This window comes from Musca domestica, unplaced genomic scaffold, assembly GCF_030504385.1.
Source record: "Musca domestica strain aabys unplaced genomic scaffold, Musca_domestica.polishedcontigs.V.1.1 81, whole genome shotgun sequence".
NCBI classification, from domain to species: Eukaryota; Metazoa; Arthropoda; class Insecta; order Diptera; family Muscidae; genus Musca; species Musca domestica.
Window position 1 is genome coordinate 3,039,364 of NW_026712412.1, and position 17,902 is coordinate 3,057,265.

At 34.3% G+C, this 17,902-nt stretch overlaps 1 long non-coding RNA gene across 1 annotated transcript; it reads right to left on the reverse strand.

The window, feature by feature from the left end:
• Positions 1-12,753: 12,753 nt before the first annotated feature.
• On the reverse strand, positions 12,754-16,155 carry LOC109614053 (uncharacterized). The gene is made up of 2 exons (XR_002195343.2): positions 15,912-16,155; positions 12,754-12,896 (listed from the first exon to the last, which is right to left on the reverse strand). It is a non-coding gene; the product is annotated as an uncharacterized LOC109614053 (long non-coding RNA).
• Between the last annotated feature and the right edge of the window lie 1,747 nt (positions 16,156-17,902).

A 17,902-nucleotide genomic window follows, 5' to 3' on the forward strand; every position in this document is an offset into this window, starting at 1 on the left:
TTATGTGAGAAAATGAAATTTGTCTTTTAAAATAAATGTCTGTAAGCTATTATAAAACACAAAATCCTACTTCAATACCGAAAATGTCAAAGTCATATGTGGCTTAGCATTACAAGAAATGAAAATCTTTTTTCCCAAGATTAAGGGAAAAATTGTTTTTGGTGTAATAATTCAGTTTAATTATTTAATTGTTAAATTCAAGCACTGAATACAGATTTTTATCAGTGTTTCAGAATATAAAAGATTTATAAACAGTGATGTAAAAATATTTTCAAAATTAATTCAAAATATAACAATATAAAAAGTATATTGAGTTTTTTGCATTTTTGTTTTATCTAAAAATGGTGAAAATGGTCAACTGACTTTGCGGTGAATGTACATTGACCTAGTTCTCTGGTTTGTTTGTTTGTTTTTGTAGTTGTTTTTAAATGCGCTTCTCTTACATTTTTATCGTATAATTAATGGGAAATCTAAACTATATAATGATAATCAAGTCTCTCTTTAAAAATCAGTGGTGTGGTCGCTTGCCTCACCTATAATTTTGAATGATGATAAGATAATGAAAGAGATTTTAGGGAGGAAAATTGTAATGATGATTTCTTAAAAATCAGTTACATATTTTTTTACCTTCCACCACAGGAGGGTATATTAACTTTGGCATCAACCCTATATCGGAATTATGATGATTTTAGTTGCATTATTCACCGGAATTGTTTCAAGTTTCGTATTTGAATAACTTTTTTTTTTGAAAATTTGCAAATTTCCTTCAAATGGAAATCGCAAAGTTCGCCTCGGCCGACTTTATGCTTTTTTACTTGTTTTTTTACTTACTTGTTTTAATATATGGATAAGATTTTGGTCTATTTCAGGTGGAAAGGCTTAATTGCTAGCTCAATATTTTTTTTTATTTATTGCTGATTAAGATATAAAATAAAAAAATTTATATAAATGGGTGCAAGGAAATGCTTCCCCTGCATTTATCTCTGATTTTGTGGATCTAATCCCATTGAGCCCTGCAGAGACCTACGTTATAGATAGTTTTGTATTAGCATTTTCTGAGAAACAAAATACCAAATAATAAATTTAAAATTTAAATCTAAAAATCATTTTATTGGACCTATATAATTGTGGACTTTCCTTCACAAAGTGTGGAGTGATTCTCAAAATACCTTAACTTTGGAAGTGCCGTTACATATGGTCAATACAAAATAGTGGATGTACGTTTACAAAATTAAGCAGGTAGAGAATGTCAAGTTGCTCATGATTGGGTTTGAAATTTTGGCCGAAACCTGTAAAATACCAAAAATCAGGAAGTATCGCTATATGGAAGTTTTACCGAAACGTGGCCCATTTTTAATACCCAACATACAAGGGGCAAAATTTTAGTGCAATAGAATGTTTTGCTAAACTAATCGCCAGTTTTAAATCCCTCCCCCAATTTATTTGTATTTATGTATATTGTTACAAGAAGCTGCAAAAATTAATTTTAACTCTATGGGAGCAAAGTATCACGAATAAGTCGTAGTTGCCTTCTTCTCCAGGCTTAGATGCTTTCCTCACAGAAAGAATACAAACTTTGTAGTCTCTTATACCATCGATTGAGTCATATTACTCTTCCCAGACCTGCAATGAAATCGTTGTCATCAAAATTAAGCCAGAATTTTTGCACATAATGCTGATTCAATCAAAGAGAGTTGCAATTCAAAAAAAAAAATGGTATTTGGAAACTAATTTTAAGTTATCTTCGTTACCCTAGTGCCCAATACGAATCGAGACGATCCCGAACAGCATTCAAATTATAATTATTGATGGCATCTGTAACTTCTTCAGTATAAATGTCACTCACACCTCCCTTGTGGGCTTTGTGATCCAGAGGCTCTCTCTTGTAGCGTTGGACCTGCCTCTCAAGATCACGTATGTCCTTTCTGACACGCCTGGATGGAAGAGTTTTATACTCCATGTGATTGGATGGCTCCCACGATAACACCCAAGCAGGTACTGCGTCGATAGCATATGATTGTTCTGACGGCTTGCCTATTGAGGACCTTGTTCCTAATTTTCATTTTGTCGCAGATAGCTGTGGCATTGGCTGCAGTACGGACAAATTGAACAGGCTATCGAATATAACCCCAAGGTCTTGGGGTAACTTGTGGTCGGTATTTTATTTCTCTCGATCTGAACATTTAGCTATATTCTGATCTTCGCATACCATGTGATAAGAGTGTGGCTGTTGGTTTTGTTGCGGATATTTTCATATTCCTCGCGTTGAAATAGGTTGCAAGCTCCGTGAGATAACTGTTCAACTTTACACATATTTTTGTGAAAAATTTTGTTAGCATTTTTTCAATCTTTTTATGATAACGATAGCATAAACATTTTCTAAATACTCCGAAAAAAAAGATGAAGGGACCCAACGACAAAGATTTTTTGAACACATTCCTAAAGCAAAGGAAAAATAGATCTTTCTACAGGACAAAAGGTACTCTACGATCACATAGAACCTCAGCATTTACTTATATGTATTGTAGGTAGACATGGGGTGCTCAGCGATCACTTGGAACCTCTGCGCCCACTTGCCTACTAGGAACGAAAGCTCCCTTCATTGCAAGAGGGAATCATGGGATTCTCTATCACCATATCATCAACAGATCTCTATTTAAAGTGAGCTACTCGCGTTTGTTAGTGCGCGATTAATATAGTTGTATTTATTCGAGGAAACATAATATTGGTCGAGCCTCAATCACCCTTCGAGTGTGTCATTGTCATTCGAATGCATTCAACTCTTGTTGCATTGAATTGCATTCGTTGTACTGATCAGCATACGCTGTGTTGATCATACATTTACCTTTCGTGTGAAAACAAGCCAGTTGGTCGACTTATATTAACACTTCTTGTGTTATCTAAGTGTAATAGGAATGCAGGTTTTCTATTATATATTTTTTTTAAAGTTATAATCTTTGATTATACTGAACATCCGTCGTAGCGTTTATCATACAACAAAGAATATTTGGTGCTACTGTTATAACCGCCCCGTTATTGTTATTTGAACCCTTGTGAGAATTGAAGGTCTCAAAATCTCTTTTGTTTCGCTTAGTGCTTACTCTGCAATTTCCTTACATCCATAGAACAAGAGGATCTTTAAAAAGTGTTGTTGAGTTGCATTTCCCTCAGTTTTGCTCAATAACTTTTGCCAAGTATTCCACATCTAACATTTCTTAACTGTTAATCAGATTAAACTTGTTCATATTGGGTTTGTTCATAGTGCAAGTCTAGTAAAGTTTAACCTTCTGTTTAAGTTAAGTATTCCATCATCTAACTTAAGTTTAATAATTTTATTTTTTGCTTAAAAATGTCAATTACGCCTTTTGAACAATTTCATAAATCAAAGTTCACTAAGCACAATCTTGATATCCGCAGTTCTGAGTTTCGAAAATTGCGGGACAACGTATCGTAGAGTTATGATGAGTGTAAAAACTTCCTCAAAACATTCAAGTTGCATGGACTTATAGTGTCGATGGAACCGAGAATAAATATAGTTCAGCTTGCTTTGAATATCTTCGGTTTTTTTGGAGATATTGTGTCTTGACCCTTCTTTCGTCATCTGTTCACCACCGTCTTCATTTGAACATTTATCATCGAATCAATGGGACATTGGTAAACATTAGAGGCACTTCCTCCTTGCGCCACTAGCCAACATTATCTTGAATTGTTTGTAAATATAGTATGTATTAAATGATAGTATAATTTCTATAAAATGTATGAAATACTGCCTATTAAGAAAACCTATTATTCGCCAGCATCATTATTGTAATAATTATTGTAATTGTATAATTTTTTTTTTTTTTTTTTGCAGTTGCATATCTTAAGTCTGGTTAGGTAGATGATTCCTGGCGAGACAATTACGGCAATATCCGCACCGTTTTCGTAACACGGGGAGTAAGTTTTATTTCGGAACCTCTGACATCTACTATGGCTGCTTCATCTGAAACTAGAAACCGAAGGTGTGCATGGTAGATGTGGAGCGCATTGCATATCCGAGTTACTAGCCTGTGATAATATAGTGTTGGACGTTGTCGAAGTGAGACTAATGGATGAATAGACAGACGAAGGACTGGTGGATGAATCCGGAGAGGGAGGTGACGGTGGAGCGACCCACTGCTTATTCTCAGTTTATCCGTTTGTTAGACATATCCGTCCCTTGGTTCATGGGGATGTCTGCACCCATCGGTACCCAAGGTGTTCGCTGAGGATAAAAAATCTTCTGCATGTGTTATTACCTGTTTCTATCTAGTATTATCGTATACCGACAAATTTACACTCAAGATCGCTTAAAACACTTGAAACCAATGTATCGGTTTGTTTGCTCAGTAAAACCCAGTAACGTTTGTGGTGTGGAGTGGGGGGCAAAAGGCTTCATCTTCGGACTTTATAGAAGTCGAACTTGATGACTGCATTGGCGATGGGGAACAAAGTGTAATGTAGTTATCCCCATAACCATTGAGGCTTCTTAAAACCTCTTCATCCTCGTCCACAGTTGTGGATGACCCTTCAGATTTCTTACTCTCTGAACGGGGTCGACTCACTTCTTTATCTGAGATATATATTGAAAATTCTAAAGAATATATTATTTTAACTGAGGGGTTGGCGGTGTGGTTCGGGTTTCCGGGAGCATAGTTTAAATGATGGTTGTTAACTTGTAAGTTCCACTTTGTAGGGTGACTTAACCCTAGAAAGATAACATACGTCTGAGAGACGTATGCCATTTTTATTTTTCGCTCTCCCTCTCTCGAATGTTTGTGCAACACGTTGCTGTTTTTGTTTTTCTCAGTCGTCTAAAGTAGCTTGCCGGTGGTGGTTATTTTGTCGTGGTAAGATCGATACTCTTTACGTCTCAGAGACGTATGGTTAGCTTTTGTGTGACTTTTACACTCAATTTGAATAAATTTGTTTTGATCGTGATTTCGTTTTTTCATTAGCTAAACCAAGAATAATGGCCCGAAATAGAAGGTTAAATGACACAGAAATAAATGCGTATTTGCAAGGTTTATCGGACGATTCGGAATCATCTGATGGCAGTGAAACAGGAGATGAATTATTTGAAGATCATGTTCAGAGCGACGTCGAAGATGAGGAAATCGCCAGTGAAGATCCTGATATCAACACAGCTTTATTGGAGGACCAATTTACATGATCTTACAATTGTGTTTCTTCTTCAGATAGTCGTATTCTTACGTTTTCTGAACCTACTATTAGAAGCAAAAGTAAGTACTGTTGGACAACGTCGAAAGGGAAAAACACTGGCAGAGTTTCTTCATCCAACATTGTTCGAACGGCAAGAGGTCCTACTAGACAATGTAAATCATTGCTTGAGCCCCTTTCCTGCTTTAATGCATTTATTACCGACGAAATAATTCTGGAAATTGTAAAATGGACAAATGTGGAAATATCCCTGAAACGTAAAGATGAAATGACGAAAGCAACTTATGGGGATACAAGTGAACACGAACTCCGTGCTCTGATTGGAATTCTTACTTTGACAGCTGCGTTGAAAGATAACCATCTGGCAACCGATGAAATATTTGACAATACCTACAGTGGAACGCTATATACTTCGGCTATGAGTCGCGAAAGATTTAAATTTTTGATTCGATGCCTGCGAATGGTTGACAAAGCATTGCGAGCTTCTCTTCAACCTACTGACCGGTTTTTGCCTGTCAGAAAAGTGTGGGATATGTTCATTGAACAATGCCAAACCAGTTACACACCGGGGTCGCATACCACAATTGACGAGCAGTTGCTGGGTTTTCGTGGCCGATGTCCATTTATGATGTACATTCCCAATAAACCAAACAAATATGGGATCAAAATTGCAATGATTTGCGACAGTGCCACAAAGTATATGTTCACTGCCATTCCATACCTAGGCAAATCGAGTAATACCAACAACGTCCCTCTGGGGGAATATTACGTGAAGGAATTATCCAAACCAATACATGGGACTTCTCGCAATATTACTTATGACAACTGGTTTACGTCAGTTCCACTGGCAAAGAACTTGTTAAAAGAGCCGTACAAATTGACTTTGGTGGGAACTATAAGGTCCAATAAACGTGAAATTCCGGAATTAATGAAAAATGCACGATCGCGAGAGGTTGGAACTGCCAGATTTTGTTATGATGGACCTTTAACGCCTTTGTCCTATAAACCAAAGCCTTCTAAAATGGTGTCCATGCTCTCATCCTGTAATGAAAAAGGCACTATCGATGAAAGAAGTGGTAAGCCAGACATGATTTTGTATTATAACCAAACAAAAGGAGGAGTCGACACGCTCGACCAAATCTGTTCAATAATGTCGTGCTCAAGGAAAACTAACCGTTGGCCTATGGCAATATTTTACGGAATGCTCAACATAGCTTTTGTAAATTCATACATTATTTATTGCCACAACCTACAATCTCGAAACCAAAAACCGTCTAGTCGAAAAAATTATATGAAAACTTTATCCAGTTCGTTGACATCGCCATGGATGGAAAAGCGCTTGGAGGTTCCTAGTTTGAGTAACGCTTTGAAGCGAAATATAAAAAATGCATTTCCTCAACAGGGTGAAAGAGACAATAATGAAAACAGAGAAGAACCTGAACGAAAGAAAAAAAATACTGTTACTATTGCCCCTCCAAAATAAGGCGTATGTCTAAAATGTTCTAAATCTATATGCGGGGAACATAAAAATGAAGTGTGCAAAACTTGTACCTAATGTAACCATACTTAATATTTTTTTTTATTTATCATAAATGCTATATCTAAATAAGCTTAAAAACCGAAAGAAATGTGTTAATTTTAGTTTTTAAGAAAACGGCAATTCCTTTTAGAAAATACTTGAATTTTTTTTGTTTATTTTATAAGAATACTGAAAATGTGTTTTTTGTTACCTAATAAAAAAAGTTTCGTCAATAACGCATTTAAATAATAAAGAAATATATAAAGAAGCCATGTAAGTACAAAAAAGGTAAAAAATGCTTCCCAAAATGTTGTCACCGTAAAGAAAAACTATGATACGTCCCACAGACGTATGGTTATCTTTTCCGTAGCTTCCAATAGGGTTATCTCTCTAGGGTTAAACAACCTGACTCTGAGTCATTCGCACTTATTTTTTGTGGGGAATCGTTTCATAAATTCCAAACCAAGTAGTATGACCTCTTTGAATTGAAACATAATTAGGAATAGTACTGTGGCGCTATTTGTAACCCAATGTTAGGCGCAGCACCCCAAATATTGTGATTTTGTGCCATTTGAAAAAACAGCATTAGTTTTAGTTATTTCGTCTATTGTAAGTTGGTTTATTCTTCAGGCAGTCGACAAGTTCCTTTTGGATAAACAACTACACCGAAAAAATTATGTAGGTAATGCCAAATGATTCCGCTCTTCATTATTGCCCAAGAACCGAAGCTGTTGAGATAACAGTACCGAGACTGTCATTTGGTGAAGAGAAATATGTAGGTAATGACAACAGCGAAACCGTTGTGCCAAATGCAAATGCAATTGATTTTTCAACTGTATGAGTAGGTAATAACAACAATTTTGCTCTTGTTATACTGTGAAGGTAGTTTTTTTCAATTTTTCAATTTTTTGAAAGCGCTAATAACAGTTTTGCTTTTAATATTTTGTTAAAAAATTCTCACAATTTTTTAAGAGTGCGGCCTTTGAATTATTGTAAACAACAGTTTTTTGACAGCTTTGTTCTTGCAAAATTGTAATTCCGTTTTTTTTTATGAAAATTTTTGGAAAATAAAAAAGCATTTTTTGGTTGTTTTTGTTTCTAATTTTTATTAAAATGTAATTATTCTTATATTGTTATTCAACATGTTTTCTCTAGCCGAGAACTTAAAATTATTTATATTTACAACATGAAAGGCATTACTGGCATTTTTATTTCATACGATTGATATTTTTGTAAGAATACAGTTTCATTTTCTTGTAATACTAAATAAATATCCGATTCTTCTTCAAAAAATATCAGTAATATTTTCATTATTATATCATTAAACTTAACATATGTATTTTCTTCGAATACATGACCTCTATATTTAACACTCTTAATTCTAAAAACTTTTTCCATATTCGTCATTAATTTTTTGTAAAAAGGATATGTTTTTAAGTCAGTCTCGCTTTTTTTTAAAAATCTGAAAAATAGGAAGCAAAGAAAACATTTTCGACCAAACAGTGCGAAAAATTTAAGCTATGTTTTATTACTAATGACAATGGTATATTTTTCCTGGATGTGATAACATGACTGTATTGTTTTGAAACTTGGTGCTTGCGCTTAAAACGGAAATTCCATAAATGCTTAAGAGGCCCTAACTTTCTAATTACCATCGGATAGTGTACCATGAAATGGTGCTTTGGCTTTAGAGTATCTTTAAACAAATGAATATAGAGTTCATGATGTTTCGATATCAAATCTCCGAGCAACTGCAATTTTTCATCGTTAAATTCCTCTTCTTTAATTAAATTCTCAATACGAATTAATAATAAAATGATATGCAAGAAAGTTTTCATCTCTGAAGCATTAATTTTAAAATTTCCAGTTTTGATGTGATGTTTTTTTTATTGCTGAACTAATATTTCCAACTAGCTTTGGACCATAATGAAACATTTGCTTTCTAAAATTGAACGCATCTAACGAAAAAAGTTTCTTTTCATATATAAAATAATTTAATATTTTGCTGAGATTGTATTTAGCGACTCCAAGATAAATGTCATGCATAATGTCGCATGCAATATTGTCCGTTACATGAAAATCTCGAATACTATTCCAGATGGAATTTTCAACAACTGCTGTATTATTGTCAATAGATGCGCATTCGTCTGCATACGTGTTTTTGTTACGAATTTTTTCGCTTTTTTCAAAAGAATCTGTGCCAGAAAGATTCTTTTGAAAAAAGCATATTCTGCAGTAGCTGTTACTATTAAAACTTTTTGTGTTTCTCTTATACTTTGTAAAAATTCCGGAATATTTTTTCTAGCCATATTCGATTTAGCATGAAAACTTAATAAGAATTTGATAACATTTTTGTTGGTAGTATTTTTCAAAAAATTCATATTAATTTCATTATTTCTTAAATTTTCTTTTACTGGTATTACATTATTATTATTAATAGCTACTTGCACATCATTGACAATATCTTCCTCTTGCACATGACTTTTTTTTTGTGGAGGTTGCTCTGATAAGTTTTCGCTATGAGATAGAGATCGATGCTGTAATATATGTTTCTTAAATTTAAAAAAATTTTGATAAGTTCTTTGGCATTCTGTAGTACCACGGAACTTGCATTTGTAACAATATGAATTTGACGTTTTGTGTTCATTTTTTAAATGGCTCAATAAATTTTCTGGGATTTCATACGGTTTTTCGCAAATAAAGCAAATATGTTCAACGTTCATTTTTGAATAATATTAATAAAATTTTGAACTTTCGAAACTTTAGTTTTTGATGGAATTTCATAAACATATTCCTGCAAGAACGTCCATACATATTTACTTTTTGCTGAATATTTTAAATCGAAAACAAAACACATTTTCACGACTGCGTCGACAGCCGCTAGTAACGTATGTACTTTGTATATAGAGCCATTTAAATAAACGAAAAATTCTTTTAAATTATTCACGTGTTCACCAACAACAATAACTTTGGGTTGCACCGACAACTTCTCCTCTAACGCTGAAACTGTGATTGTATCTTCCATGTGCTTAAAATTGTTAATATTTACTAAATGTACCATCATGTCCTTCTGCGCTTCCGATATAGTGGGCTTGTGAGTTTTGGATAGTCGCTGTGGTAAAATTACTGCGTGCAGAAGGTTAAATATTTGAAAATGTGTCGTGTAAATAAAAAAAGGAAATGTTCTTTTAAAATGACTGAAACTATTTACCTGACGACCAGTTTGAGCATTTATTCAATGTATGGAAGAGGTTCATATTGAGTTTGTCTTTGATGAGTGAGGGGAAAATTTTGCACACGTCTGCTACAAATGTCTCAATTTTCTCAAATAATAAATTTGATTTTTTTGGGTAGAGGGTCTGGAAATCAATGTTTATTAAATCTAAACCATTAAGGTCCTTGTATCTTGGCCAATTTTTGAAAACATTGTCAAGATTGTCTTTGGACTCCTGCATCCTCAACTTCGATGTTTCTTCCCATACTTTTTTTAAATTTACTGGTGTGTTGAACTGCAGAAATGACTTCTGTTTTAAAAATTCATCGTAGTTCGGATTGTCCTCACAGTTTTCGATTCTGATTTTTTTTTGTGGCAATTCTTCTGTAGATGTGGGTTTTTTCTTTGTTTTGTACGTGTTGAAGTACCTGTCATATAACTTTCCTGACGGTCTTATATTTTGCGAACGTGGAATATAATACGTGGCCTCTACCTCAGTTGGGAATAATTCAACGATCGCTTTTGCAGCGCGTCTCATTATTGAGGGGTCCATTTTTATGTGTCGCAATTGATACTGTTCCACAACTAATCGAGCAATTATTGTCTGGTCAGCCTTTACTAATCGAAAAATTGTCTTATATGTCTTGCCCATCAATCGTTGAAATTAGTACATTTTTCAAATCAATTTTTGAACTTTGTACCTTATTAGTTCCATCACTGCTGTTCAACTTCTGTTCAATAAAAAAACGATAATGTAAATTTCAAGGGCTACTGTACTACAAAATGCACAACACAAACTTCACGAACCAAAGAAAAAACTAATCAAAAAAAAGTGCCAAACCGCAAGCTGTGCGGTTGGTTACTTTTAATGCGTGTTGTTGCTATTGTATGTGCGTGCTTTGCTTTCGAATGCTTTGTGTTGTTATTCTAAGACTCAACTGTTCTTTGTGTTGTGTATAAAAAATGCACTTACCGTGTTTTTAGATTTCCATTTTTCAAATTTTTCCCGAAAAATAAGTTTTTCTCCAAGCATGTTTCGCTTACTAAACACTTTGTCTATGTCACTATTATTTAATAGTTTAAAAGTATCAATACAATTAATACCGCACTCTTTAAATAATAACTGACTGTCGGTATTCATGCCCCACTCACTCAAAAAAGCCGTGAAATCAAGTTGCTGATCTTCAGTCATGCTTTAACTTAGGCTGCAAAATATCAACTGAACTGAATTTACATTAGAAGAAATAAATCATCTGTTTCTGACATTGGCTTGTTACAACAAAAAAATTAAGAACAAAGAAATACAGCAGAAAACAAAGAGAAAAAATGAAAAATGGAAGGAAGATAACAGCAAAGTTGTTAAAAGGTTGTTGGTTTTACCTACATCGCTCTTGGAGGCGTTAAACAACAATTTACATTGATTATAAAATCAACAGTCTCGACTACAGTCTGTTAACAGCGCCACTATTATGTTTTTAAATGTAAAGCAGTTGGGGCAAGGGGTTTTTCAATGTTTCAACTATTTTTTCGCTACAGTTTTTTGACAGTCTTTCGCAGTTAGATTAACATCGTTTTGTTTTTTCAGTGTAGTGGCCCCAGTATTCACAATGGAAGCCAGCAGTCGTCCTTCTTGGTGTTCTTCAAATTCAAGTGAGGAATCATTTCCGCAATGTCTCTTAGGTGGTGGTTCTATAAGTCCTCGATACTGTCGTTCTCTTGTGTATTCACATAATGTCCGTCCCATGAAGATGCTGTTTGGGTTGCAACAGAATTTCGAGCACGATGAGGCTGGTATCTTGATGGTTCAAATCGTCTAGGATTATGCATAATTTCGAGTTCATTGGCGAGTTAAAGCAATTCTGCTAAAGACATAAAATCTTTTCGTTTGTGAATTTCTGAAGACTCTATCCAAGTTTTCTTCCCCTGTCAGCACAATAATCGATGAAATTGTCCACTTTTTGGTAGAAATCCAGTTATTCTGATATTTAAATTTAACTGTATAACTTCATATTATAAATGTTAGAATAGAATTAGAATTAGAATAAACTAGTTTCTGAATATCATTGCAAGGACAATCGTTTATAACTTGGCAAAGGGATGAGCAGAGTAGATATATAATAATGCAATATTGTAATAAAAATGCTGTGTTTCAATAAAAATAGTTTACTTTCGCAAAGAAAATAGTATTTTCAATATACTTTATTATATACTACTTTACTAAAACTTGTTTTGTCGTTGTTACATCAAAGTGAATATGTGATTTTAACTTAGGAAAAAGTTAAAAATGAGAAAAAGGTAAATGTTAGCATCCAGTGACTTAAACATTTCTTTATATATAAATAAATGTCCAATCAATTCATTTTAATAATCGATGGCCACAAGAAACATGTTTGTTTAAGCTGACCGACGACTTTTGAAACTCAACAACCTGGGTGAAAAAGGAGGAAACTTTTTTATCATGGTTCAATTTAATTTCTAATATGCTTCAACAAAATGTTTAGTTTTGTAAACATAGATAAAGACAAAAAAGACCAATGGCTATTTCAACAACACATGAAATAGAAAAATATCATAATATTCCAATTACCATAATATATGTTTAAAGATTTTGCGTCTGATTTAGACTCTGAACCAATTATATTTAATCCAACACACATAAGAGGATAATTCTAGGCATACTTTTTTATAATCAATTTCTGCCATAATTTAAGTCATTCATTGTCAGTAAATATGGATTAGTGTTAATTATTCAGTATATGTTGCGTATAATTATTTAGCTCGATTGTAGATACACAATTTTTCACAATAGTTACATAATTGATTAAATTTATTGCTTTGGTCGACACCAGAACCTGTTAAAAAATTTACAATATATTACAAGTTTTTTGAACATTTATCATCGAATCAATGGGACATTGGTAAACCTCAGATGCACTTCCTCCTTGAGCCACTAACCATCCTAATCTTTATTTATTTGTAAATATAGTATTTATTAATTGATTTAATAATTTATACAAGTTACCAAAAATTTCAATGGGTTCAACAAGTGGAACGAAAAAATTGGTTGTTTACAGGAAAATGAAAATGATTCGGAAAAAGTGAAATAAGAACAAACAGAAAGAAATATTGAATTTAACACTTAATATTTAGATTTTGCAAATTTCTTTGACTTTCGAAAACGGCTTTAGTTTTCGAGTTACGGGAAACGAAGCATTCCATTTTTTTTTTTTATTTTTAAATAGTATAATTTCATCTAAATTGTGTCGCAACTAGAACGCAATTTTTATATTTGGCGCCATTCGAAGTACCATCATTTGAAATTTGAACAATTGATATTGTTTAATAGTAGGAGCTAAGAGATTAGTAAAAATGGGGCATGGAGAGCGAAGGGAGTTCGTTGATTGGGTATTGGAGGGATAACATGAACATGTTGATTTTGCCCATAAAATCATCTTGCGGGACGAGGCCCATTTTCATACTGATGGCTTCGTCACGAGGGAGAATTGTCTGTTTGGAGTGAGGAAAATCCTTGAGTGATTCACAAGAAGGAAATACACCCTCAACTTGTCACTGTTTAGTGTGGTTTTTGGAGTGGAGGAAGCACAATTTTTTTATGAAAAAAGGCAAGTCAAGCGAAAACAGTCAATGGTATTTGGTATCGTGAAATGAAAACATTGTTAACTATTTTATGTAAACTTGATATAAGAATATCAATGTTACCTTCAAAACCCCAATTAATATTGAATAATATAGAACTCAGCAGATCAGCGTTAGTCTTGCCAGAGTTTTTTCCTGGGACCCATGCTAAATTAGGCAGATTAAAATCCCCAAAAACAAATAATTTCAGCGTTTGTGGAATGATGTTCAAATAAATGTTTTTAAGTTTAGTATTAAGACCTCTCACGTTTTGATAGAGAATCCATAAAGATGTAGATAGTTTTTTGACAACGGTACAACTGAAAGATTAACCGACAAATTAACTGGGTTTGTTCGCTCCATAAACACAGATTCTTTTATTAACAAACCTTTAGGCCGATTGAACTAAATAATTTTGCAGGAGTAGCTATTTTAAGGGATGAAATAAAAAGGGGACGTTTAAAATTTAACGTCTGTCTGTCCGTCTGTCTGTCTGTTGTAATCACGCTATCTTTCGAATGAATTGAGATAGGTGGCTAAAATTTTGCACACATGTTTATTTTTCCAGTAGGCAGGTTAAGTTCGTAAATGGGCCATGAAGGTCCACGTTTTCATATAGCCCCCATATAACGGTACCTCCCGATATTCGGTGTTTTGATGATTTTAGCGACATTATTCACCGGAATTGTTTTAAAATTGGTATTTGAAGTTCGTTATGGGAACTACAGTCTGTGGCAGAAAATTGTCTGTGCGGGTCCAGGTCTTCGTATAGCCCCCATATAACGGTACCTCCCTATATTCGGTATTTTGATGATTTTAGCTACATTATTCACCGTTTATTTCAAGTTTCGAATTTGAATATGGTAATGGCTTATGACAAACAATGCCTATGTATGTCCACGTCGTATAGACCCCAAAATAACGGCTATATTCGGTATTTTTAAAATTTTAACAGAATTTTTTAAGGATTTTATTTTTTGAAAATTTCCAAATTCGTTGCAAATGGTGGAGGGTATTAAAAGTTCGGCCCGGCCGAACATACTGTTTTTTAACTTGTTATACCTCAACCATAGTATGGAGTGTTTATTAAGTTAGTCATTCCGTTTGTAACACCTCGAAGTTGACATTTAGACCCCACAAAGTATATATATTATTGATCACCATAAAATTCTTTGCCTATCCGTCTGTGGAAATTACTCTAGCTTCCGTACGAAATAAAGTAGATTGATAACATTTTACACAAGTGTATATTATGTCTGCAGGAAAATGGGCTATGTAGGTCCACGCTTTAGTATAGCCCGCATATAACGGTACCCCCCGATATTCGGTATTTTGATCATTTTAGTTTCAAATGTGGTATTTGAAGTTCGTAATGGATACTACTGGCAAAGACATAAAATTGCCTGTGCGGGTCCACGTCTTCGTATAGCCCCCATATAACGGCGGTGAACTGCCGAGTTTGGTTTTCTTCCTTGAGAAAACATTCGCTGTCCAGCAGTTTGTAAACAAACAAAATGATCGTATGTAAAATCATGAAAATACCGAATATCGGGAGGTACCGATAGCCCCCATATGCTATACCAAATACCAATACCAAAAGTCCTGCAGACATAGTATACACTTGAGTAAACTTTAATCAATCTACTTCAATTGGTTCGGAAGCTAGAGTGATTTCCACAGACGGCCATCGCTATATCGACATAGAATTTTATGCTGATCAAGAATATACTTTGTGTGGTCTAAAATGCATATTTCGAGCCGTTACAAACGGAATGGCAAACTTAATATACCCTCCATACTATGGACGAGGGTATAAAAGAAAATAAATAAAGGAGTTTTAGGATCCTTGTGCATAAAAAAATTATACATGTGAATTGTTCGCCCAACTTTGTACTACTCTTCGGTCATATGGGACCATAAAACACACAGCGACCACATCGAGTCTGTTTAAAAACTATTCCTTCTTTTCTGCTTATGATATTTAAACTTTTCATTTGATGTTCTTCCACCATACGCTGATACACTCTCGCTGATCATGCTGCCAACTGTAACTGTCTCATTTCTTTATATTGTCATTATAGGTGGTATTTCTGCTAGTTTTCTTGTTAACAACATTAACACCAATGTTCCTCAACGTGCCACCCGCCACTATGTACCACTTGGAATTCAATTCTCCAGAGGGATCTATGCAACTGCAGATCCTTTTACGATAATATCAAAAGATTTCAACGCATTTTATAATTTTATTTATATACATAAATATACATACATGTTGATCGGTAACATGATATCTATTAAGTGGGAGTGAATGGATAGGTTACTGTGAAAACTATGGATGATTACCTTACTGGGTTTAATAGATTCGGCGGGTTAACCCATGGCAGAAGACTACAGGTAGATGCAGCACAGCTTGGGAATATTGAAATTTCAAAAAATTTAAAATGTTTTGTCAAAAATAAGTAGATCTTTTATATGTATTCTTATACGATGCAAATCGGAGGTTGTTATGATATGTATTTTTCAACAATTTTTAAAAATTTCAATAATTTTGTTGTTGAAAAACGGACAGGCTTAATCCCTTTATTGTTGTTTTTATAAAAACAACATTTATTTATTAGTGGAGGATAAGACAGAGAATACCTACGTTTCGGAAGAGCAACCAATTATCATCAGTTCCCTTGTTTTTTGTCTGGGATATTCTCCCCAGAAGTTATTTTAACAATAACTTCTATGATAAATAAACTTTTTTTATCCAAGTGACGAATTTCTAAACTCAATAGAAGAGGGACCAAATAATTTTTAATTTAACATTTTCAATTCCAAAATTGGTTTGACAATTCATTGCCCCAAGATTCCCGTCCTGACCACCAGTGGATTATCAGAAAGTTGGAAAATTTGTTCTACCAAAAACTGATTTTGAACTAAGTATTGATACGAAAATGTTCGTAAAGACGTCCTCTTTAACGCTAATGGTTCATTTTGGACGAGGTTTGTATAGGGAAATCTCCAGAACCGACCTTCTGTCCAAACCACCAGTTATCAGAAAATCTTCAACTTTGTTCTACCAAAATGTGATTTTGGACTAAGTATTTATACGAAAATGTTCGTGAAGACCTCCTGTTTAATTCTAATATTTCATTTTGGACGAGGTTGGTATAAGGAGCCTCCAAAGCCGATCTTCTGTCCTGACCACCAGTTGGAAATCAGAAAATCTCCAACTTTGTTCTGCCAAAAACTGATTTTGGACTAAGTATTTATACGAAAATGTTCGTGAAGACCTCCTCCTTAATGCGAATATATCATTTTGGACGAGGTTTGTATAGGGAAGTCTCCAGAACCGACATTCTGTCCTAACCACCAGTTATCACAAAATCTTCAACTTTGTTCTACCAAAATGTGATTTTGGACTAAATATTTATACGAAAATGTTCGTGAAGACATCCTGTTTAATTCTAATATTTAATTTTGGACGAGGTTGGTATAAGGAGCCTCCAGAGCCGATCTTCTTTCGTAACCACCAGTTGGAAATCAGAAAATCTCCAACTTTGTTTTACCAAAAACTGATTTTGGACTAAGTATTGATACGAAAATGTTCGTGAAGACCTCCTCTTCAATGCTAATAGTTCATTTTGGACGGGGTTTGTATTGGGAAGCCTCCAGAGCCGATCTTCTGTCCTGACCACCAGTTGGAAATCAGAAAATCTCCAACTGTGTTCTACCAAAAACTGATTGTGGACTAAGAATTGATACGAAAATGTTCGTGAAGACCTCCTCTTTAATGCTAATAGTTCATTTTAGACGAGGTTTGTATTGGGAAGCCTCCAGAGCCGATCTTCTGTCCTGACCACCAGATGGAAATCAGAAAATCTCCAACTGTGTTCTACCAAAAACTGATTGTGGACTAAGAATTGATACGAAAATGTTCGTGAAGACCTCCTCTTTAATGCTAATAGTTCATTTTAGACGAGGTTTGTATTGGGAAGCCTCCAGAGCCGATCTTCTGTCCTGACCACCAGATGGAAATAAGAAAATCTTTAACTTTGCTCTACCAAAAACTGATTTTGGACTATAATTCTAATAGTTTATTTTGGACGAGGTTTGTATAGGGAGGCCTCCAGAGCCGATCTTCTGTCCTGACCACCGGTCAAATCTAGGTGAAAAATTATGCTGTTTTTTAAGGGATTTGATAGCGGTCTGGAGGCTTCCCTATACAAACCTCGTCCAAAATAAACTATTAGCATTAAAGAGGAGGTCTCCACGAACATTTTCTTATCAATAGTAAATCCAAAAACTGATTTTGGTAGAACAAAGTTGGAGAATTTCTGATTTCCAAC